This window comes from Lithobates pipiens, unplaced genomic scaffold (assembly GCF_037356315.1).
Source record: "Lithobates pipiens isolate NorthernLeopardFrog02 unplaced genomic scaffold, aLitPip1_a1.2 Scaffold_22, whole genome shotgun sequence".
NCBI classification, from domain to species: domain Eukaryota; kingdom Metazoa; phylum Chordata; class Amphibia; order Anura; family Ranidae; genus Lithobates; species Lithobates pipiens.
Genome location: NW_027507784.1, coordinates 50,501,582 through 50,527,412, shown reverse-complemented (window position 1 = coordinate 50,527,412; position 25,831 = coordinate 50,501,582).

Sequence of the window (25,831 nt, the reverse complement as noted above, 5' to 3'; positions counted from 1 at the left end):
CAAATGCACCTGACACCTTACAAAACTGATCTTAAATGCAAGCAGAATGATTATTTTCCCATTGACTATTGACACATGGCCCTACACAATGTGATATAAATATGAAACATGGCACACTGAAATCATGTAAATACTGAAGTTCCATACAAAATACATTTAAAGTGATATTAAACACACACTGTTCCATTTACATTGTCCCTTCTTTTTCTGTATGTGGATGATGGAACTGTAATTATTTTAAGAAAAAAAAGTGCCCTTTTCCTAATCAATATACAACTGTCACATGACCCAGCTCTTTCCCAACCTGTCTGCGGGGGAACATAAGCAGGAGGAGCTTCTAGTCCTTTGCTGCTGGTCACATGTTCAAAATAAAATAAAAAAACAGCCTTTGGAATACAGAGTAAAAATAAATAATTAATATCAATAAACTGTTTTAAATTGTCGTACAAATATATATTTGATATCAAATCCTTATTATTTTTTTTAGCAATAACATGGTGTGGGAGGATTTCTGCCAGTCCCAGTCTGTGTCCCACCCCTCCAGCCTGTGTCTCAGAATAAGAGGGAGGTGAAGTCTCCATCAATCTACATGTAATATCCCTCCCCAGGGTGTTTAGCTGGTTAGTGGGTATGGAGGAGGAGGGAGCGAGTGGGCTGTCCTTTACCCTTATGTATACACCCATATGGGTGACTCTATAGTGACATGGGCTACTCAGATGTGATCGGGAGGAAATGCTCAGCATAGGAATTCACTGAAAACTGAGCATGTGCAGAGCTGCCAACACTGCACTGCAAAATCCCAAGCTGAATTGAGGACATGGACATAAGAGGGAGGTAGAAATAGTAAGATCAACCAGGTTTTTTGCAGAATACAGAAAACAATTCTCACACTGTCTGAGTGAGTATGAACAGCATGCAATACACCATTTATTGATAGTTTTTATGATATAGGTTTAGTGACACTTTAAGTTAATGTTACCATAATAACATAAAAACAAATGTCTTTCCTCTCCTTCATCTAATTTACTCCCAGCCTGAAACTTGAGCACTTCTAGTCACGGTGTTAAAAAAAAAAAGAAAAAGGTTATACGTGCCAAACTGCCCAAAAGTAATCGGAATAGTCATTGAGCTGTAATGTGTGTGATTCTCAGGCACCATGGATACTTTTTTGGTGCTCAGTAAGCTTCCATCCGCCTCGATAAATTCAACTCAAGTATCAGAGATATGAATTGACAGCGAGTACCTAAACCCCAAAAGTGTATTATTTACATTTTTTATAACGTACATTGCATTACATCTTGTCATGTTGCATTCTTCCACAAAGCGATACAATGCGGCGTAACTCATTGTGACATGCGATCTATCTCAAGGAAATATACGGAATTTGTCTGTTGTTATGCCTTGCTTACTGTTTAATATAAGACACCGTAGAAATGGCATTTTGTTTTGTTTAGCAAATGACTGAAAGTGAATGTCTGTGTGGGTCTTTCAATATCATTTATCTTTTATTAAGCCAATAACATGTCTACCGATTGCATGTGACATTAGTAGAACCTTAAAGGCTCAACAACACATATATTAATTGCTTTTTATCATGGAATATAAAGTCAGGCTGAACTATAATTATTTCCTTGCTGCTCCACTCACCCTCCTTAACATATATTCATTAAAGAAAAAACACACCTCAGACCAGGCATTCTCCCTTATCAGCACCTATAGCCTGTGGAGCCACACTGAGCATGTGCAACAAGCCGTCGTCAACCACCTAAATGATGATATCACTTTCAGACCGGGCTGAAGCTAGGATAATGCCCCATACACACGGTCGGAAATTCTGAAGGAAAAAGTCCAATCAGATTATGTTGTTGGAAAATTCGATCGTGTGTGGGCTCTATCGGACTTTTTCTGTTGTAATTTCCGACGGAAAAAGTTTGAGAGTTGGATCTAAAATTTTCCGACAACAAAATCTGATCGGACTTTTTCCGATCGTGTGTAGAGAATTCCAATGCACAAAGTGTCACGCATGCTCAGAAAATAATTTGGAAACGAAAGCTATTGGCTACTGGCCTCTACATAGTCCCGTTGTACGTCACCTCATTCCGAACAACCACTTTGTGTGACTGTGTGTATGCAAGACAAGTTTCGGACAAAATCCGTCTGAAAAAATCTGATGGATTTTGTGGTCGGAAATGTCCAACTGTGTGTATGGGGCATAATGCTTCATTGTAGACTGAGGTCTATTTTGTAACTGCAGGAACAGTGCTATATGGAGATGATTTTAAAGGCACCACTTCCTGTGGGCTGAGCTGGAAACATAAATCAATTTGATCTTACTTCTGTAAACTACTAAGCTCCCCATACCCCATTTAATGGAGATGAACAAAAGTGGATATGTTTGTAATCCAGCCTGGATGGCAAGCACAGATTACTCCATAAATACAGTGGAGGTGTAGGCTTAGCAACCCATGCAAAGGAAGTGTGTTATTTACCACGTGTAAAGAAAAAGAAAGCATATAAAAAAAGAAAACGAAAGCAGACGCTTTATCTGAGACTGGTGAACTGCAATATATTTCATTTTTTTTTTAGGTTAGTTATGTTTTAGGCATACATGTTGCATACAATTAAGTGTGGGAGTCAAGGAAAACCTTTTGGACTTCTAGTTCCACTTTAAGTCTTTCATGACAAGAGGCCATTAAAGCTTAGATGCCTGGAAAAAATATGTCAGAATCGGTAAGTGTCACTTAACTTGACTATAGCTCTTTGACTAATTTACCAATGACTAATTTGACTTTATAACTACCGGTATATTGCTTTTTAAGGACATTGAAAGTGTTTCTTTTGAACATTGTTTAATAAATACTATGCTATTATTTCTATTATAAGCTGACAACTGGACAACAACAATCTACAGACTGTAGTCATCAAACTCTTAGAAATGTTTTTTTTTTTACAAACTTTTACTTTTTTACATAGTGGCTGCTTTGCTCAGCTTCTTCTAGATAGGCTAGTTTCCTGGCTACTGACCCTCTGGATTTATTGACATTGAATACCCATGCACATCACATAAGTCAGATTAAAGTTTATGCTCTAAGCTAGTAACTCACAGTACTGAAGCAAAAGCGTCAACAGGACAGGCAGAGAACAAGCATTTGCAGAAAGAAAAATCAGCAATGGCAGCTTAACCACTTGAAGAACATACATTGGCAGTTTCAAATGGTATATGGGGATGATGCCTGCAGCTACAGGCATTATCCAGATATTGTTTTTTTCAGCTTGCACCCAACTTTTATGTAAAAGCCACCCTAGTGGCTAATTAGCTACTGGATGGCTTTTACAGGGGACCAGAGGGGTCGCCTCCTCTCTCCTGTCACCTGCCAGTGACCCTCCGGGTTCTACTGTCCCACTAGCGAGCCTAGAATGAAGTTTGAGATTCTTCTGGCTTACAATAAAGATAAACGAGGACTGGAAGTTCTATGGCATAGGAAACAGGAAGAGACTAGTATTGTGTCACTTCCGGTTTCCCCAGATTTAAACAGTGTCATTTTTAAATTGTGAAAGATTCTGATCACACAAATATTGGTGAGATCAGATGCTTTTAAGAGCATAGAAGACATCTTGGGTGTAATAGATTTCAGAACTCTCCATAAAGAGTAATTGTCACCACCTTTTGCTTTTTTCAAGGGGTGTTCACAACTTTTTTTTTTTTAAGTAACAGTGTAAAAATAAATAAAGTAAAATAAAAATTCCCCTGTGCTCTTGCGCAAAGGCAAACGTATGTGGTGGTCCTGCATTAATATGTAAATGGAAATCGCAGAACACATGTGAGGTATTGCCATGAACATCAGAGCAAGAGAAATAATTCAACACCTAAATCCCCCATGTAACTCTAAACTGGTGACCTGTAAAGGCTTTTAATGTGGTGCAGTTTGGCGCCATTCCACGCGCGTGCACAATTTCAAAAGTGTGACATGTTAGGTATCTATTTACTTGACATAACACCATATTTTATATTTTACCAAACAATTGGGTATTATATTATGTTTGTGGGCATTAAAATTCATTAAAATGTTTTTTTTTATTGTGTTTGAAAAACCAATGTACAAATATCATATGACATAAAAAATTGCAAAACCCACCATTTTATTCTCTATGGTCTCTGCTAAAAAATATATAATTTTATATAATAGTGTGCTTAAACCTAATTAATATCACGCAACACCAATATTTTGTATTCACAGAAATATATTGAAATATAAACAATTAGTTGTGCGTCTTCCTCTGTGAAAAATAAAATTAAAATTAAAATTAAAACAAACAACTTCATCCAACAATGTATAGACTACACAACACATGTAAAAAATTGCAATTATATAAGCAATCACCACCCGAAAGAGTGATAGTCCCACACCACCTTCAAGTAATAAAAAACCTGAATCACAGTGATAGTCTCCAAATCATGTATCCCCACTCCGATGGGATTGTAGACTCCCGTGGTTTAAAATGTATATTGTCATTCCAGCTATTACTTTCTAAAGGAATTGCTCACAGACAGAAAGACATATCATTGCACAATGTTGTATATTTCAATATATCCCCAAAGCAATGTAGGCTGATACACTCACATTTATCAGGGCTAAAAGCATGTTTATAAAATGATCAGAGATGCTCGCAGGCTTCCCCCTAATTACACACTCCGCGTAGTGAAACTCTGAGGAAGACGTCACTGGCTCCTCCCGACATGTTGCGTCACAGGTCATAGGTGACTTTATCAAGGGATAGTAAAGCCATGTGACGAACGGAAAACTTTGTATATCGGTTGCCATAGTGACATATGAGTCATTGGATCATCATGTCGTCAATCACATTGCTTTGGGGGTATATTGAAATATACAACATTGTGCAATGAAATGTCTTTCTGTCTGTGAGCAATTCCTTTAGAAATTAACAGCTAGAATGACAATATACATTTTAAACCACGAGAGTCTACAATCCCATCGGAGCGGGGATACATGATTTGGAGACTATCACTGTAATTATGTTTTTTTATTACTTGAAGGTGGTTTGGGTCTATCACTCTTTCAGGTGGTGATTGCTTATATAATTGGGATTTTTTTACACGTGTTGTGTAGTCTATAAACGGTTGGATGAAATTGTTTGTTTTAATTTACATTTTTATTTTTATTTCATTTTTCACAGAGGAAGAAGCACAATTACATGTTTATATTTAGATATTTTTCTGTGAATGCAAAATATTAGTGTTGTGCAATATTAATCAGGTTTAAGCGCACTATTATATAAAATAATCTTTGTACTTTTGTGTCACCAGAGCACGTTGCTCTGCAGTCATGCAAAATACAGTGCCCGCTACTGGTAATATGTCTTAACATGTTCAGAAAGGATGCTAATTTGCAGTTGTTTAATATAGATAAACCTTATCCTGAAGACTTGGAACAACAATAAAGTAAAATTAAATTAGATTTTTGAAAATTACAATAAAAACTCAAAACATGTGTACACTGAAAATATACTAGCGCTTACCTTTTAAGTTGCCCCCTCCCTTCAAATCCAGGAAGAATGTGGCTGTCTGAAGGGGGCTCAGTTGCACTGGCAATGTAACAATATATGCTGCATTGTAAAAAATGTAAAAACATTTTATTTTAATTATCAAGATTTTCAGCTGGGAATAGGCTATAGCTACAGGTGCAATAGAAAACACCTTTAAGGACAGAATGTGTTATCCAATTACTCAGAATCCAGTTCCCCTAAATCACCATCCTAATTACCCAATACAGATGATAATCATTCTGTTTATAACAGCTAGTTTACAAGAGAAGTGACAGGAAATAAATTGAAAAGTTGAAGAGTGTGGCAGAAAATTGTTCACACCATGGCTGGCCACTTATTAGTGAGAGGCAGTTTGAAGATAAACATTAATTTGTCCTCATTGTCTAGACTGGCAGATGTCACTTTGCCCAGGGAGGGACCTGAGCAGCAGAGAGTTTGCTCATGATGAAATGAGAATGCAGAAATGCAAGTGGACCACAGGGATTTCCATGGTCAGATACGGGCAGCACAGGGCAATATTTTCTGCTCAGTCCTTGTTGACTACCGGAGTGGCGCAGGATAATTCTGTGTGTGTCATCAAATTGCTTTATCTTTTTCTTTATTGGCAGGTACTTATTAAGCTTGTAGGTAATAGCTGTTTGCACACATTTGGACAGCTAACAACTGTTAAATTGCTAATTGATTCTCGTATAATTTCTACCCATTAAAACATGTGAAGGGAAAAAAGGATATTTGTTGGGTGAACGCGTAAATGTGCACACTATATATATGTTATTATTTATGAATGTGCCTTATAATTTACTGCAAATGAAAGTAAATGTTAATGTTTTTGATTGTTACAATATCATTGCAATGTTATTATTGCAATGTTGTTACAATTGTTACAATATTATTACAACATATTGCATGTATTAACAATGTATTGACAATGGGTGAGCTTGAGTTTAATTATAAACAGTGTTCTAATTTATAATTATAATTAAATAATGCATTTTGTTATATATGTTATATATTTTGTTTAATATATATATATATATATATATATATATATATATATATATATATATATATATATATATATATACACACATATATATATATATATATATATATATATATATATATATATATATATATATATATATATATATATATATATATATATATATATATATATATATATATATATATATATATATATATATATATATAAACAAAATATATTTTGTTATATATACATTTATATATATATATATATATATATTTATTTATATATATATATATATATATTAAACAAATACAAGTACCACATCTGCATTTCAAAGCTACTGTGTGCTTTGCTTACATTGGAATCAATTGCAAATGTTGCCAATACACAAGAAAATTGTCTAATTACAGAAAATAATAGATTCATCTTTTTTGGCCTGAGTTACTAGCATTTACAATGTCTTAACAGATGTATCAGGTTGCATTTGAGCTATGCAATAATATAGTGTATATTTGTGTATGGGTAAAAAAGGCCATACTCTACAGTTAACGGTAATGGGGAACACAGCACATTATGCAAATGCAAAGAGCAAAAAAAAAATATATATATATATATATATATATATATATATATATATATATATATATACTGTATATGCAAATAAAATGAAAAGACAAAATAATAAGATAAATATAATGCACAATTACAAAGAGCTGATTACATACAAAGGGGTATTTAAGTAAAGAAGGTGACTCTATAAGTTCACAGCGTACAATAGTCTCTTAATCCTGGGCATCAATGAAAGATGCATGTAACATAAAATGTACATGTGACGCTGTTGTCGGGGGGTTATTGATGATGAAGTTTTATAACAGCTGCTGTAATTAATCGAGTGAGAGGAGTTTTTTCGCAGGCTAGTGAAACTTTTCCCACATGGATGAACCCACGGTCAAGAGACGTTAGGCAACATTAACTGCCTGTGTATTTCTGCCGAGGCTCTGGAGGAAGCTGGCTGGGAGCTCAGGCTCTATTACTAAGAACGATGGGACACGAGACATAAGCGTCTACCTTTCATCTTTGCTGAGATTTGGAGAGGGTTCAGACCACAGAGGCTTCTTAATTCTCACTAATTCATTTGCTTTCCTGATTCACTTGCCTTGGATAACCTAAGAATGATAATGAACCAACAAGGGGAGTGTGCCTGGCGCTCCGTCTTTGAATGTGCTCAGCATGGATCGAAAGCTTTCTGTGAATTTTCCAAGAGGAAAATAATCTTATTACTATTGGCAGTGATTGCTTGTCACGAGGTTGGACAGTATTTTATTCCCATGTGTAAACCTTTCAAAATATCAGCAGTTATTTTTTTTTGTACATACTTTGCTATATTTATCTTTTTTAGATGTTATTTTATTGTTTGTATTTTATTTCAATTTTGCTTATTACATTTATTTTATTAAAGCTTGAATTAGTGAACGTTATAATACCTATTTTTTTTGCATTATTATATATTTCATGCCTTTCTTTGTAATTAATGCACTGCAAATATTTATCTGCTATACATTATTATGCATAGATTCTCTCAGCCCAGAGCCAGCTGCTAATAACCTGTTTATTCCCTAGCAGTAAATCAGACTGAAATCCCAGCTCAGCTGCAAAAGGTCATCAATAAAACATGACACATATAGATTAAATATAAATACATTCATTTTGACGGTCATTGTTTTTTCGGCACAGTAACAAATGAATATAGTAACGCTGGCCGTAACAAATTGGTTTGTTTGGCAGAGTGCTCTTTGTATTCTTTTTTTGTTCCTCAGAACAGTTTACATGGATTAAACAGTAATATTTTATTGAGCATGCATTAAACAAATTCTTATTCTGCAATACAGTTAAGTCAATTGCCATAAGATAGAGGTAGGCCCAAGTGCCTAACATTTAATATGCACAGCGTCTGATTTGATGATGTCGTTGAAGTCATTGCAGCCAGTGAAGTTAGCGCATGAATTATCATTATCACACTACCAATTAAATTGTTCAGAGTGTTTTTTGTTTTTTTTTAAGCTGGGCTGCTAAAGGACCTCTCAGGAATATAGGCCTAGTTACAGGTTATGCATAGCTCCCAACTGTCCCTGATTTTAAGGGGCTGTCCCTCATTAAGAACAATGTCCCTCTGTCCCTCTTTCCTCCTCATTTGTCCTTCATTTTGGTCTGCTCTATATAGTTGCATAAAAATGCACTACTTATCTATCAAAAAGTGTTTTTTAGTGTTAAACATTTCATCCAATTTCTAAATTACTGCTTTTTGTAAATTCCAAAAGCTGATATAAAGAAAAATCAGTAGTAAAAAAGCACTTGTGGGTTTAACCAATAATTTTTTTTGTACAAATCTTCTTTAAGGGGGGCATGACAGGGGTGTGTCTTTTGCCTACATACTTTTGCTAACAGGTGTCCCTCACTTCCATCTCAGAAAGTTGGAAGGTATGGTTATGACTACCATTCTCTCTTTCCTACGTCAAATGATTAAAGTATTGGTACTAAAAAGTCCATATTGGTCCTGGATTGGCCCAGTTCCCTTAGTCAGAGGCTGGCACCTGAGAATTGGTGTCTGGCACCAATATTATTTAAACACAACATTTACCCAACATTTTATATTTTGGATAGAGAGAGGAAAATTAAAATTTCGATCAAATTTTTACTTCTGACTCAGTGTCCCAGTTTAGGTCAATTTCCTACCATTTCCTGTACCAGAGACAAAACAGGAAATAAAGAGATCTCTGAGGGTCCAACCATTTACTACTACACTAATAAAGGTGTTTTAATTGCTGTCTGTCGTCAGATTCTCTTTAATTCCTGTCTTGGTTACACAAAAGAAGTGACTGGAAATCTCCATAATGAGAGCAAAATTGTAAAAAAAAGTCAACACAATATCAAAACAAACATGTGACTTGAGGTTACAATCTTACCTCATTTCTTTAAAACCTAAAAAAGTTTTAGATATAATTCCACTTTTAAGGTATTGTAAAGGATAACATTATTTTTTTTAAAATAACAGACATGTTATATTTACCTGCTCAGGGCAATGGTTTTGCACATAGTAGCCCTGTTCCTCCTCTTCTTGAGTCCCCTGCTGGCACTCCTGGTCCCTCCCGCCTGCCGAGCTCCCCCATAACAAACCGTTTGCTATCGGGGCACTTGTGTCCATAACACACACAGAGTGTGCCTTTGCCATGCCCCCACTACCTCTTCACTGGCTGTGATTGAGCTAATCAGAAGAGAGAGAGCTGAGAGAGCCTCTAATCTTGTGCACATTGCTGGATCGAGATCGGGCTCAGGTAAGTATAAGGGGGCTGCTTGCAGAAGATTGTCCACCTTAATGCATAGAATGAATTAAAGTAAAAAACTGTCTTTAGAACCACTTTATGGGAACTTAATACGGAGTGCTAGAATAAATATGTAGGATGCCATTGCTAATCTCATTCTGAAAATGCTAGTTACCTGGATGTACTACTGATCCAGTGGCATCAATAGGAGTACAAAGAAGTTCTGACTTTACTTCTTCTTCTCTAGGTGCATGCATGTTTTGGGATCTTGAATAAGGAAGTACAAAGTCAGAAACAGATAGGGAACTAGCAATTTCAGGTCAGCAAGTATTGTATTTATATTACTGAATTTCTTTCTTGGCAAGTTTCTTTTACTTGTAGACAGCCATCGTTAAGGTTGGATTTCATTTTGGTACTTCCATAAGCCACATTCATTGCACCCTTGGCATGCCCACAGTTCCTTGTGGTTTTCTACTTTTCAAAAATCTGATGGAAACCTTGATTATAGTTTGCATTAAAAAAAATACCTTTTATTTTTTGTTTTGTTTGCTTAGCTAGGACATAACAACATTTAGACAATTGAACAAGAAGCAACCTGCCATCTTACCTGAAAGCCAAGTAAGAGCCAGGGTCTCTGTAGCCTGTCCCTTACTTCGTCCTGCACCCATTATATATAACCAAATCTTTAGATCAACATAGTAAATATTGCAATTAATTGACTGATTGTTAGGAAAATACCTACAGTCTATGAAGATGATAGCATTGCTTGAGGGCTTCAAAATCTTTAGTTCACTTACTGCATCAGCCTTGAAGGCCTATTCTCAGATTGTAGTATGATCTATCTGACAATATGGAACAGTTTTCTTCTGATCATGTATGACATAAGAAATTTTTCTACCCCATTGTATTGATTCTAACAAACAAATACATAATTACAAGCGCAAAATTTTTTTTTTTAAATGATCAACAATGACCTGGAATCTAAAAAGCTCATGAAACCTATTTGGTGTAAAGTACTAGAGATAATAAGGAACACTTCAGACGTGCACATTGGGTTTTATTTCCGACAGCTCCTGTTACTATGTAAATTAACATGCGACCAAACACTCCCACGTTGATGTCATGATTCCTTAATGGTTCTGTCACACTCGGGCTTTCTCCTTGTTAGTAGAAGACACCTCAGGGAATTGCAGGTCTCATTTGTTAAAGCCACAACACAGCTCTTAGACTATAATAATAGCCATTGAAGGAAACTGGAAAAACTATATACCAGAGTTCTCCAAATTCTAACTATAAGGTTATCAATTGTCTAATAAAACAGTCTGTTCAAGCAGGACAATATGTGGAAGTGGAATATTTCAGCTCACGCAGAACCTCTTGGGGGATGAAGCTATCAATCATCGTTATGGTTTTTGAAGCGGAACCATGATTGACAGCCCTGGATCTCAAGGGGCTAAAGAACAACTGATAGCTTTACTGCACTATCCTCAGTGGTGAGCTAGTAGCCTTCTATGGTTGCCCAGTTGTTAAAAATCACACCTTCCCTTGAGTCCAACATTCCATTGTGAATAATAGTTTATTATTATTTTTTTAAAGATGCCAAAGGATTAAATGTGCGTATTGGGAATCTAATTACTAACAAAATATTTATCCAACAGTATGTTAGTGGGAATTGTATTCATAAACATTTTCATACATAAATAAATATTTTAATCAGCAGTGGTTAATAGTAAAATAACACCTCTTATCTAAACAATATATTCTTAAAGAAAATGTAAACATCAACTATATTATACATACATACATAGGATAATCAAAGTTAAAATTTATGTTGCAACAGCTACATAGCTTCCACAACACTAGTCCCTGCATATGCTATACTTAGGACATGTCCAGATTCCCTGTTAAGATAAATTGCATCAGAAGTCCTTTAGCATCTTATCTCCATGCAATTCATTAATTATTCACCTTGCTAAATCATTTTAGCCATTGGCAAGCTTAAAAAAAGGTCAGATGACCTAAAAGCATAATCATGGATAAAGAATAAAATATTTGAATTGTTATTTTTTAAACTTGGTGATATCCATATATAGGACAGTTAGTATGGCATGTTAAGACATTTTAAAAGAAACTTGGTATTAGGAAAGCATGGAGGGTTTCTGACTTAGAATATCAAAGCCAGAAGGTCAGTATAACAAACGGCCAGTTAGCATTTTAAAATAAGGGGCAATATTGGCGCCCTCTGTATTTCTCTCATGACAACCCATGGGCATAAGATAACGTCCTCCTGATCCAAACCCTTTCTACTAGATTGGGTGACAATCTAGGGTTTATGGAACAGCCTTAAATAGGCTTCCCAACGATATCTATTTCTAGGTTTATACTAGGCAAAACCCTGAAAAACACTGTCAGATGTACAGGAGGTGATCCTGAATGCCACAACTGTGAGCTAAGCATTTGGCTTATGGTTGCGGTGCAGCCCCATTGACTTCAGTAGCCGACTCGCATAGCAGTGTTATCCAGCACATAGTGGTAAATTTAATGCTGCTGCAATGCTGCCAACCAAAACCTACTTTGGCTCCGATTAATACCTTGTCACCCAGTCCCCATCGGCTCCTCTCTACCTTTAACTCTTTTCTTTGTCCCCTATCCCCTCTACCCACTAACTCACTCACTGGCCAAGAGATTGCCAATCACTTCAAAGATAAGATTGATGCAATACATGAGGATACCTCCACTGTACATACATCTTCCCCACTCAACATACCTTGTCTAAGTGCACAGTCAACACTCTCCTCTTTTGAACTGGCTACTACTAAAGAGGTTACAAATCTTTTCTCATATACCCACCTAATTGTCCCTGTATACTGTTTGCTCCCAACTACTACGGTCACCCTCTTATTCTATCCTATGCCCCCTCACTCACATCTTTAATCTCTCCCTCTCTAGTGGAACCTTCCCCTCCCCTCTAAAACATGCACAGATCACCCCCATACTTAAAAAGCCCTCATTGTATCCCACCAACCTGAACAACTTAAGACCCATCTCATTGCTCCAGTACACACGGTTGGAAATTCCGACCACAAAATCTGTCAGATTTTTTCAGACGGATTTTGTCTGAAACTGGTGTTGCATACACACGGTCGGACAAAGTTGTCGGAAAATCCGATCGTTTGGAACGTGATGACGTTCGTTTGTTCTGATGGGACTACGTTCAGGCTAGTAGCCAATAGCTTTGCTCTCGTACTTTGATCTGAGCATGCGTGGCACTTTGTCCAATCTGAATTCTCTACAAATGATCAGAAAAAGTCAGATCAGATTTTGTTGTCAAAAAATTTGAGATCCTGCTCTCAAATTTTTTCTGTCTGAGTTACTGATGGAAAAAGTCCGATAGAGCCCACACACGATCGGATTTTCCGACAATATAATCCAAGCCTTTCCATCTGAATTTCCGACTGTGTGTACAGGGCATTAGTCTACAACTGTCTTAGCTCCTAACTCATTGAAAATAACCTTCTTGACCCCTTATAGCCTGGCTTTCATTTCACAGAAAATACCTTGATAAAACTCAGTAACAATTTACTAACTGCTAAAACCAATGGGCACTACCTCTCTGTGGTCTTTCATACTGTTGAACACTTGCTCCTTCTCCATAAACTCTGTTGCCTTGTCCTCCAAGATTCTGCTCTATCTTGATAATCATCTATCACAACGCACCTTCAGTGTTACCTACAGCTCTGTCTCCTCCTCTCCATTTCCTCTTTCTATAGGGGTCCCCCAAGGCTCAGTTCTTTGACCCCTTTTCTTCTCTATCAACACCTCCTTCCTTGGTCACTTGATAACCTCCCATGGCTTTCAATACCATCTCTATGCCGACGACACCCAAATCTATCTGTCTACTCCTCACCTCACTCCTTCAGTCTCCTCTTGCATTACTAACATACTAACTGACATATCAGCAAGCATGGATTAAAGAAAATGTGGATATCTCCTATCTCCCAAGGGAGACATCAACAAGGGAAAGGGGTGAGTATCGGGACTGTTACGGGGCACATGGATTTTTTTTTTTTATATACATAGAAAATGGATATCAAGACAAGTCATAAAAAAACAATTTATTTAAAGAAAACAGATAAAAATGAGACATATAAAAATATATAAGAAATCTCAAAATACAGTTGGTAGAGACACGTGAGGTGATTATTCAACTAGTTTCGCTTAATTGCTTCGTCAGGATAACACCTAAGTCTGCAGATATACAAGTAAATATAAACATATCATTAGTGTCAATGAATACAAAACTTACAATTTAATAGATTAGACAAATCTGGACAGTTTGTTGAGACATGAGAGACAATGTCATCATTACAATTAAACGTAGAGGCATATTCCTACCTCTCATTTCAACCCCGCCTCTGCTCCCAGTCAAGCCCAATGATGTAAAAGGAAAAGAGTTCCTCCCGGCGACTGGGGGAGGGATATATCACAGCACCAGCGGCAAGTTCAAGTGTTATAAGGGTTTGCTAGGTATATAGAAATATATATAATCATAATAAAGTAAATAATTAAAAATGTAATGAGTCAATGTGGGGAAAGCCACCAAAAAAAGAGAAGAATGTGCACCCACAGTGAACCAAACGAGTGAAATCCAGAGATTGTGAAAAAAGCCACAGGATGATATATCATCACTCCATAGCTAGAAGGGTTCTGTGACATAAAAAAGAAGAGAAGGGTGCAAAGAGTAAATGAATAAACAGGGTAACCATGGAAATCAGTGAATCAAAAAGACCAAAAAGTCCATTGAGAAGTAGAGGTAACCAAAAAAGTGAAAAAGGAAGGAAAAGAGAGTATATACATAAATATATGTTAAGTTTTACCTCTTCTTAAGGGAAGAAGGAAGAGGAATTTTGGGGATCCCGGGGGGGAGGAAGCCAGAAGACTAGCTGGCTATAAAGGGTAATAAGCCGAGGACTATCTAGGAGACAGGGATGGTGCAAAGTCCATCTTGATTGGCCAAGTGTTCCATGTGGTATCAGTTGTTGCCCACCAGATGCTGAATGGCACATCCATAAAGTAGAAAAATACAAACAGGCAAAATCAGGGCCATATATTAGAGAATAGGAAAGATTCCTACATAGTATCTAATAAGGTGGACTCGGCGCTTACCCCTGTGTTCTCTATCAGTCACGTCCTCCGGGTCCCGCTGCTGCTGTGGATAGGCGTTACGAACGCCTTTTTAAGCCTCCCAACCCCGCCGTAGGTCCTCACGCTGTGTCGCCAGCGTATGACGTCGGCGGGGTCAGTGGTCCGGCAAAGCGTGAGCTGGTATCCGCCCCGCGCATGCGCCCCGTCCGAACGGACACCAAAAACATGGCCGCGCCCATATAATGGACATTCGGCTCACATGGTCCGTCCGGCCGACAGCGCCCAGCGGAATACAACACACACAAGTACTGCAGCGAAATATCAGGGGAGGGGAATGAACCCGCCCCCTGATCGCGTCAGTAGAGCAGAGGGAGAAGCATCCAATCACCGCACCATGTTGCAGGCGAACGGGCACCTCCCCCTGTCCCCGGGCCACAAATACTTAAAGCAGCAGATGCTTATTTTCTGCTTAAGGCCTAATGCACACTGGATATTTAAAAATGCTAATGCTACTGCCAGGAAAAAAGGTCGTTAAAAACTTTTTTACATTTTTAAATACCGTTTATGGGTATTTTTCCATGTTTTTTGAGCTTAATGTTTTTTGCCGTTTTTTCACTAAAAACACTCCCTATAATGTAAAAACGCCTGAAAATGCCAAACGCGGCTAAACGCTTGTTACAGCATTTAGCAATGTTTAGCCGCATTTAGCAGCATTCTTTGGCATTTTGTGTTTTTACAGCTCAACAGTCTCTGTTCTTGGACGCACAGGATGTTGTTTGTTTTCTACTGCCCCTAAATGCTTATGCCTTCAAATGCCTCTGAAAGTTTATGTGTGCATGGACACATACAGTATCTCCCACTAGTGAGTATATCCCTCACATTTTTGTAAATATATTATTATATCTTTTCATGTAACAACACTGAAGAAATTACACTTTTCTACAATGTAAAGTAGTGACTGTACAGCTTGTATAACAGTGATAATGTGCTGTCCCCTCAACATAACTCAACACACAGCCATTAATGTCTAATTCACTGGAAACAAAAGTGAGTTCAAGCCCTAAGTGAAAATGTCAGAATTGGGTCCAATTAGCCATTTTTCCTCCCCGGTGTCATGTGACTCGTTAGTGTTACAAGGTCTCAGGTGTGAATGGGGAGCAGGTGTGTTAAATTTGGTATTATCGCTCTCACTCTCTCATACTGGACACTGGAAGTTCAACATGGCATCTCATGGCAAAGAACTCTCTGAGGATCCAAAAAATAATTGTTGTTATTTGTTGTTGCACGGTGGCCAAGACCATACAGCGGTTTAACAGGACAGGTTCCACTAAGAACAGGCCTCGCCATGGTCAAACAAAGAAGTTGAGTGCATGTGCTCAGCGTCACATCCAGAGGTTGTCTTTGGGAAATAGACATATGAGTGCTGCCAGCATTGCTGCAGAGGTTGAAGGGTAAGCCTGTCAGTGTTCATACCATACGCTGATGCACAAGAAAGCCTGCAAACAGTTTGCTGAAGACAAGCAGACTAAGGACATGGATTACTGGAACTATGTCCTGTGGTTTGATGAGGCCAACATGTACTGTGACATACTGAAGCAGAGCATGATCCCCTCCCTTCAGAGACTTGGCCACAGGGCAGTATTCCAACATGATAACAACCACAAACACACCTCCAAGATGGCTACTGCCTTGCTAAAGAAACTGAGGGTAAAGGGGACTGGCCAAGCATGTCTCCAGACCTAAACCCTATTGAGCATCTGTGGGGCATCCTCAAATGGAAGGTGGAGGAGCGCAAGGTCTCTAACATCCACCAGCTCTGTGATGTCGTCATGGAGGAGGGGAAGAGGACTCCAGTGGCAACCTGTGATGCTCTGGTGAACTCCATGCCCAAGAAGGTTAAGGCAGTGCTGGAAAATAATGATGTACACACAAAATATTGACACTTTGGGCCAAATTTGGACATTTTTACTTACATGTGTACTCACTTTTGTTGGCAGCGGTTTAGACATTAATGCCTGTGTGTTGAGTTATTTTAAGGGGACAGCAAATTTACACTGTACACTCAATACTTTACATTGTAGCAAAGTGTAATTTCTTCAGTGTTGTCACATGAAAAGATATAATAAAATATTTACAAAAATGTGTACTCACTTTTGTGAGATACTGTAGGCCAAGGATAAGCAATTAGCAAATCTCCAGCTGTTGCAGAACTACAAGTCCCATGAGGCACAGCAAGACTCTGACAGCCACAAGCATGACACCCAGAGGCAGAGGTATGATGGGACTTGTAGTTTTGCAACAGCTGGAGGTCTGCTAATTGCATATCTCTGCTGTAGGCTAACACGGAGGAGAGTTTAGAGGCAGTAAATAAAACTGGCAGGCGCCCCTAACAGCAGCTGTAAAAAACGTCCTGTGTGCATGAGCCCTAAAAACGTTCTCAAAGCTTGGTTATCACCAGTCCAATCACCATTCTTCCTTTATTTTACCTTATTATTTTTCAGTGCACGAAGTTGATGATCTGTAGCTGAGAGTCACTATGTTAAGTGGAGTCTCTAGGGGGGATGGGGGGTGTGGTCCAGGTTGAGACAGTCTGAAACCAGTGCCATGGCTCCCTCCTTCCCTTCTAGATCGCCTCAGCTGCATGCGATGTGCAGGAAGAGTGAGGGAGGAGGGAGTGAGGCAAAGACAGAGGTGTCCGGAGTCTGACACTGTCCCACATGCCACAATCATCCCTCTCCCCGCCGGTTGCACTCTCTGCAGACCAGACTATAGCCACCTCCTCCTCGGCTGAGGAGCCGAGGAGAAGGAAGAGGGACAGTGGGATACAGCACCTGTCCAGGCTGAGGTATTGCAGAGGAGGGGGACATCTATGCTGCCAGGAGAGTCCTTTTGGGGGAGGGGTTGAGTATATATGCTAGGGGTGCTTTGTTTTGGTTAGAAATGACTTGTGCTATAAGGATGGGGGGCTGATTTGAAGTTTAAGCTCCCCAGCACAATTCCTCTCCCCTTCCAAAGCAACCCCTAGCACATGTCCTCTAACCCCCCAAAATCAAAGATCCCCTCCCCGATCCCATCCCTGCTCCACCCTCCCCCCCATCCCATCCCAGCTCCATCTATCCCCCGATCCTATCTCAGCTCCATCCACCACCCCTATCCCAGCTCCATCCATCTCCCCAATCTCATCCCAGCTACATCCATCCCACAATCCCACCCGGCTCCATCTACCACCCCATCCCAGCTCTATCCATCCCTCTCGATCCCATCTTGGCTCCATCCATCTCCTGATCCCATCCCAGCTCCATCCACCCCCCCATCCCATCCCAGCTCCATCCATCTCCCCAATACCATCCCAGCTCCATCCACCACCTCGTCCCACCCCGGCTCCATTCACAAACCATCCTGGCTCTACTCATTCCCCTGATCCCATCCTGGCTCCATCCACCCCCTCAATCCTATTCCAGCTCCATCCACTCCACAATCACATCCTGGCTCCACCCACCACCCCATCCCAGCTCCATCTATTCCCCTAATTCCATCCCGACTCCATCCATTCCCCTAATTCAGTCTTGGCTCCATCCACTCCCTTGATCCCATTCTGCCTCTATCCATCCCTCCGATCCTATTCCAGCTCCATTCACCCCCTGATCCCATCCAAGCTCCATTTCCCTGATTCCATCCTGGCTCCATCCATTTCCCAGATTCCATCCTCCATCATGACGTTTATTCCCTTGATTCCATCTGTTTCCATCCATTCCCCAGGGGGGGGGGGGGGGTGGCACCAAGTTTTACCGCACCAGGTGACATAAACCATAGTGACGCCACTAACTATGTTCTGGATTTCATTAAACATTTATGGCTTGTCATAAATGGGCAGATGTCTCTCCAAGTATAATGGGTGAGGAGACATCTGAAAATACTTCACAGCAACAGTATCTAGTGTTGTTTCTTGCACAATTACTTCAATGGTCATTATTAAAAAAAAAGAAAAAAAACTACTGTATGTATCATTAGCAACTTCAGCTCCATACTATAGAAATTTTACAACAAGTTGCATGCAATAAATGCTTCTCATATTAGAACCATTTGTCATAACTCCTCAGAGTAATCTCAACCATCCCAATCCTCACCTGAGCATTATATTGCCCACCATATCTGGTTTATTACAATCAACCTCAATGGGCAAATCCTCTAAAGATTGTCTTCTCCTAAGCTAAATTAGTTCTGAAGAACCTAGTTGTTATTTTATTATTATTATTATTATTTTACCCTGTAAAACTGCAACAAAAAAAGTGACTCTCATTATATTTCATGATAGAGTATAATGGCTTTTGGTATTTTTTTAAGCTTACAAGTTTGTAAACTAATGTCTAATTTGTGTCCTTTATTTCGTAAATAATCTTTATTTTACATTTATTGCAGGGTGCACCAATGGCCATCACATGAGCAGCCTGGTGAGTGTCTCCATATTGATATCCAGACGATCTTGAAAGAGAGAGAGAGATGTTTCCCTCTTCTGGCTTATTCAGCTGTGTGAATGAATAAACTGACCCTCTGTTCTTTAACCACTTAAGGACCCCCCCATGTGCATATACTGTGGCAGGGCGGCCCTTAAGTGCAGAATCACATACCCGTACGTGATTTTTCTTCTTCCGCTCCTGGGCCGCGGCGTGCATGCTTGTGATTGGACACAGCGGGAGCCAATCAGCGAGTCCAGCGAACAAAATGTCCTCTGGCTACCCATGGTCATTCTGAGCAGAGGCAGAATGGCGGCCTGCCTATGTAAATATGGTGGAGTTGAAAATGGAGTTCTTCGGTTTCTTTAGAAACACGGATCTCTGTTTTCTTTTAGTGAAAGCACACGCCCCACAGATAGAAAGGGAACACATTTAACCCTTTGATCGTCCCTGATGTTAACCCCTTCCCTCCCAGTGTCATTACTACAGTAACAGTGCATTTTTTTAGCACTGATTGCTGTATTAGTGTCACTGGTTCCTAAAAAGTATCAAACGTGTCAGTTAGGTGTCCAATTTGTCCTTCGCAATGCTGCAGACCCACTAAAAATTGCTGATTGCTGCCATTACTATTAAATAAAAATTCTATAAAAATATCCCATAGTCTGTAGCAGCTATGCCATTGCGCAAACCAATCAATATACGCTTATTGGGATTTTTTTAATTTTTTTTACCAAAAATATGTAGCAGAATACATATTGACCTAAATTGATGAAGAAATTTGATTTTTTACATTTTTTATTGGGTATCAGATAGTAAAACATTTATTTTTTTCAAAACTGTCTTTTTTTGTTTATAGCACAAAAAATAAAAAGAGGTGATCAAATACCACCAAAAGAAAGCTCTATTTGTGGGAAAAAAAGGGACATTTTATGTCATTTCATTATTCATCGTTTCATTATGTCATTACATTTCAGTTAAAATAACACAGTTCCGTATCACAAAAAGTGACCTGGTCAGGAAAGGGGTAAAATGTCTGGAGCTGATGTGTTTCTTATGGTGACCAAACCCATCATGGTGCTTATGGTGATCAACCCTATCATCCACCTTGTCAGCTGACAGTGTTCGGTCTGGTGACTGGACTGAGCCATGGAATGTCTACATGCTTCACGATACCTAATATTAAGAGGCATCTGCAACCGCTGTGACAGAGAAATGGTGGTGCACAATGAATGGGAGTTTATGTAGGTCAGGGAGTGGACTTGTAAGACAATGGTCAAAGTAAGATTCAGGATATTCATGTCATAGCAATAAATCCTAAACTTGAATGTTTTGCTGCTACTTGCTATCTACGGTTGGTAAATATTAACCACTTCCCAACTGGTGCACGCCAATGTATGTCGGCAAAATGGCACGGGCAGGCATATTGGCATACAGGTTCGTCCATTTTTATATGCCGCCCTGCTCTCGCGTGCTTGCATGCCGGTCAGGACCCCCGTGAATCCAGGCTCGGGTCGCGCAGACTCGATCGCCACGGGGATACCCACGATCGTCTCACGGGGCAGCTGAACGGGGAGATGCCTAGCAACAAGTGACGCTGATCTCTGCTCCATGTGATTGGAGCAGAGATCAGTGTTCACTAACACAAAGCCCAGTCCCCCACAGTTAGTAACACGCCCCTAGGAATACTTAACCCCTTCACTGCCACCCCCAGGTTAACCCCTTCACTTCCAGTGTCATTTACACAGGAATCAATGAATTTGTATAGCATTGATTGCTGTATAAATGCCAATGGTCCCAAAAATGTGTCAAAAATGTCCGATGTGTCCGCACAATAAAAATCGCTGATCGGCACCATTACTAGTAAAAAAAAAAATTATTAATAAAAATGCCATATAACTATCCCCTGTTTTGTAAATGCTATAACTTTTGCTTATTGCAATTTTTTTTTACCAAAAATATGTAGAAGAATTTGTAACGGCCTAAACTGAGGGAATTTTTTATATATATATATATATATTTTTGGGGGATATTTTTTATAAAAAAAAGTAAAAAATAATGCTTTTTTTCCAAAATTGTTGCTCTATTTTTGTTTATAGCGCAAAAAATAAAAACCGCAGAGGTGATCAAATACCACCAAAAGAAATCTCTATTTGTGGGAAAAAAAGGACATCAATTTTGTTTGGGAGCCACGACGCACGACCGCACAATTGTCAGTTAAAGCGGCGCAGTGCCGAATCACAAAAAGTGGTCTGGTCTTAAGCCAGCAAAATGGTCCAGTCTGAAAGAGGTTAAATATTGATATCCAATATCCAATTTCTATGTGAATAAAAAGAAAGAAAAATTATTTTTTTAGTCCTTTTATTTGAATTTTACAGGAAAAAAACCTATACTTTTTTAAAGATAAATGTTTTAAATAAAAAAAAAGTTTTAAATTAGGAAAAAAATCAAATTCATGCAACTGGGTAGATTCTAAATCTGAACACGTTAAAATAGCTTCTATAGGCATGGAATAACTGTGTTCATAAAACCAAAAAAGGAAATACAAATTGGCATCTTGAGTTGCCTCTAGGTTCTTCTGCTCATCATTCCACAAGATATGTTACAGATTCCTTACTTATACAAAAAAGATTCAGTTGTTGCCTTTTGTCACATGCAAAAACCTATAATCCACAAATAAATGTAATTTCATCGACAACACATGCTTTTTTCTTACAAGACACTTACGATACATATATATCTATTAGATATAAGTATGTAAATTGGGACTTAGCTGTATCCTGTTCACCAAATAGATTTTCTTTAATTCCCAGCCACTAAAATAAAACATTGCCCAACTCACGGCTGTTTTTAGAACCTGTGATGTTTAACGCTCATTATTTCCTAGGAATGTTGAGAGCTCTTCCTCAATATGCAGCAGTCAGCAGAGAAAGCAGAGCTGATGAATAGTACATTCTTATCCTTTATCATTCCTTGATATCTAATGCTTTTCCAAAACTGCAAGCTATAATGATCAGTACAGACATAAGCATATATATAACAATATACAGCATATATTTTAAATGTATTGGAAGGCCATCTTTGAAAGGTGTGGAATTGCATGGCCCATCTGTAGCTGATTGTCTAATTAGGATAACATTATTTTAGTGTCTTCTACATACGTATTTTTGTTGTTTTTTTTTTTTAACATTTTCCACAATAAAAATGTATATAAAATGAACTATTATTGTATGCATAATCAATTTAACCAGGTTTATTTTTCCCTAAAAAGATTTAAATTAATCACATCACAAAATCCCATACCTACAGTTAACGTATTTGCACAGGGCCACCAATAGGGAGGTTCCACCAGTCCTCCTGCAGGGGGCCCGGATAGCAGGAGGACTTGTGGAGCAGACGACAAACAATGACAGAACTGTGCAGCTCTCTGCAGCAACTGAAAGCCGGTTTCTACCCCTCTCCCTCCTGCCGGCTTTTAGCTGCTGGCCAGCAGCCGCTGAGCTCCTTCCCCCACCCACACTCAGGGTTGGGATAAGGACACAGCAGCCTGGAGGCTGGAGCAGTGGGAGGAGAAGTAGCAGAGAGGAAACATCCAGGAAGAGGTGCGCTGTGTCGTGCTCTCACCTTGTGTCAGAAGAGCGTTCGTCCATACAGCATGAGACAGGATCGCTCTTAGATAGCATTGGACTGTACACACACACACACACACACACAGTTTGAGTACCACCTCCCATCCACATTTTCTGCTGCCAGGAGATTAGCAGCCCTTGGAGGAGATAGGAGGCGGTAATCAAACTGTGTGTGTGTGTATAGTCCAATGCGATCTAAGAGCGATCCTGCCTCTCAGCTGGCCGGAGTCCCGAACAAACTCGAAATCGTCTTAGATCGCGTTTCCGATTTAGTAACACGGAAGCAACGTCACTTACGGTTTACTTGGCTGCCTATGGCACCGATTTTGAAAAATCCACAGTATTCCAAAACACAGATTTTGGTGTTTTAAATACTTTTAAATGCAAAGGAGGGATTGGGGTCTTTTAGACCCCAGATTCCTCCATAAAAAGTACTTTTCACTGCCTATTACTGTCACAAGGGATGTTTACATTCCTTGTGACAGCAAAAAAGAGTCAGATTTTTTTTTTAAACAGACAGTATTAAAATAAAAAAATAAGAAAAAAAAGATTTTTAAAGTGTGTGCTTGCGCACCAAAGAAGACTGTTACGTACGTTGCGCCCGCAAATGTAAACAACCTCCTTTGCAACTCTAAACTGGTAACCGTTACCATTTATGTAAGGGCCACCTTTGGAGATTTATTTAAGTACCTTAGTTTGTCGTCATCCCACTAGTGTGCGCAATTTTAAACCGTAACATGTTAGATATCTATTTACTTGGCGTAACATAATCTTTCACAAAATACAAAAAAAATGGGCTAACTTTACTGTTTAGTTCTTTTTAAATTCAGTGAAGTGTATTTTTTCCAAACAAATTGTGTGTGAAAGACTGCTGTGAAAATACCGTGTGACATAAAATATTGCAATGACCACCATTTTATTCTCCAAAATCTTTGCTAAATATATTATATATATATATATATATATATATATATATATATATATATATATATATAATATTTGGGGGTTCTAAGTAATTTTCTAGCAAAAAATGCTTATTTTAACTGGTAAACAAGTGTCAAAAATAGGCTTGCTGCATATGTGGTTAAAATCCATACCATATAATTTCTTTCTTTATATGGTTTCAATAGCTGGGTGCCAGCAATTGCAACCACCAGTCAATATAAATGTGATTTGACTTGTTTTTTTTTTTTTCTTTAGAAATGTAATTTCTTTTATGCATGCTACAGATGCACCACTTTAAATGCAGACTAAGAGGACCCCCCAGGCACTATATTTAAAGGATTTTTTCATTTTTATTGTGGCACTTTAAACATCATTAAAATCACTGCTCCTGAAAAAAATAAAATGTTTCCTGGTGCCTCCATGGCAGCATACCTGTGATAAGCTCCTCCGCTCAGGATAGTTAATACCTTATAAAAATGACAACCATACCCCCCAGCAATTCTCCTTTTTTTCCTCATACCTGATGGATAGTGTCAGTACGTGTCTTTCCTCTGCCTTGTGCAGCTTCCGTCTGGGTTCAGGCCTCTCCCAGATGTAGTCCCCTGTCTTGGGCTGCTAACAGCACTAATAAGAGGGGGGCCCCTTCTGAGGGTCTTTTGGGGCAGGAGCTATCTAATTAGGAGCAACAGTCCTGCGTTCAGGCTAAGCTGGCTTTCTGCGAGGCAGGTAGGGTAGGGGCTCTCTTTCTGAGCCTTTCTTTCATGCTATTTTTATTGCCTTTGCTTTGCTGATCTGTTTGAGTGTGCTTGGTCTCTTTCTGTGTTTCTTAGCTTCCCTGAGCTGCGAGCACTGGAGCGCGGAAGCGCCAGGACAGGGGCAGTATTGTGTTTTCGGGTAGGCTGCGATTGGATGAGCGGTAGGCGCGGCCATTTGGCGCGGCCATTCGGCGCATGTGTGGGCAGAGGACGCTGCCGGCACCATCTTGTTTGTGGTCAAAAACCTGAGTATTCGCCCACTCGCTTTCGGGGGCAGAGCCGGGGAAGGGGGACAGGCAAATTTGCCTCCTTTCCTATTTAAGCATACTGGGCTGATTTGGCTGCATGCTCTGTCGGTGGCAGGCTGCACCTCTGCAGGTCTCTTCATAAAAAGTGAGTTCTTGATAAAAAAAAAACACTAAATGTTTTCAGACTTCATTTTTATTTTTCCTGTTTAATGCTTATTAAAACTGTTTAGGTTGGGGTATATTTTAGTTAAGGTGTATGTAATCTTTTAGAGTCCTAAAAACATAAAGACATCGATCATCCAGCTCTCCCAGGTGGGAAAATACCAAGGGATACAGGGCATGTGGTGTAACCCCTATGGCAGATAAGCTGATCTGCAGAGACTGTTTTCAGGGTTATGCGGACCAAGGAAAAGCTGAGGTGCAACAAGTGACAGATTTAATAAAGAGAGCGGTCAAAGACTCTTTAGCAGAGTTAATTCACTCATCTCCCTCACTACATTACACACTTAGTGGCCAGGTGCAAACCTCTGAGTTAACTCCTCCTGGCTCATCAGCCAAGGGCCCTGCAGGGGCCGCACCGAGCCCACCACCCCTGACAGCAGGGGACAGAGGTGACTCAGAGTATTCTATGGACGAATCAGATCCCTCGGGCTTTAACTTTTCTTTAGTGCAACCGTTTGTCTCTGCAGTCAAGCACGCTATCGGCTGGGAAGAGGCGGAGGAACCACCAAAAAAGTCTAAGCCCTTGTACACACGGTCGGAGAATCCGTCGGAATGTGTCCTAT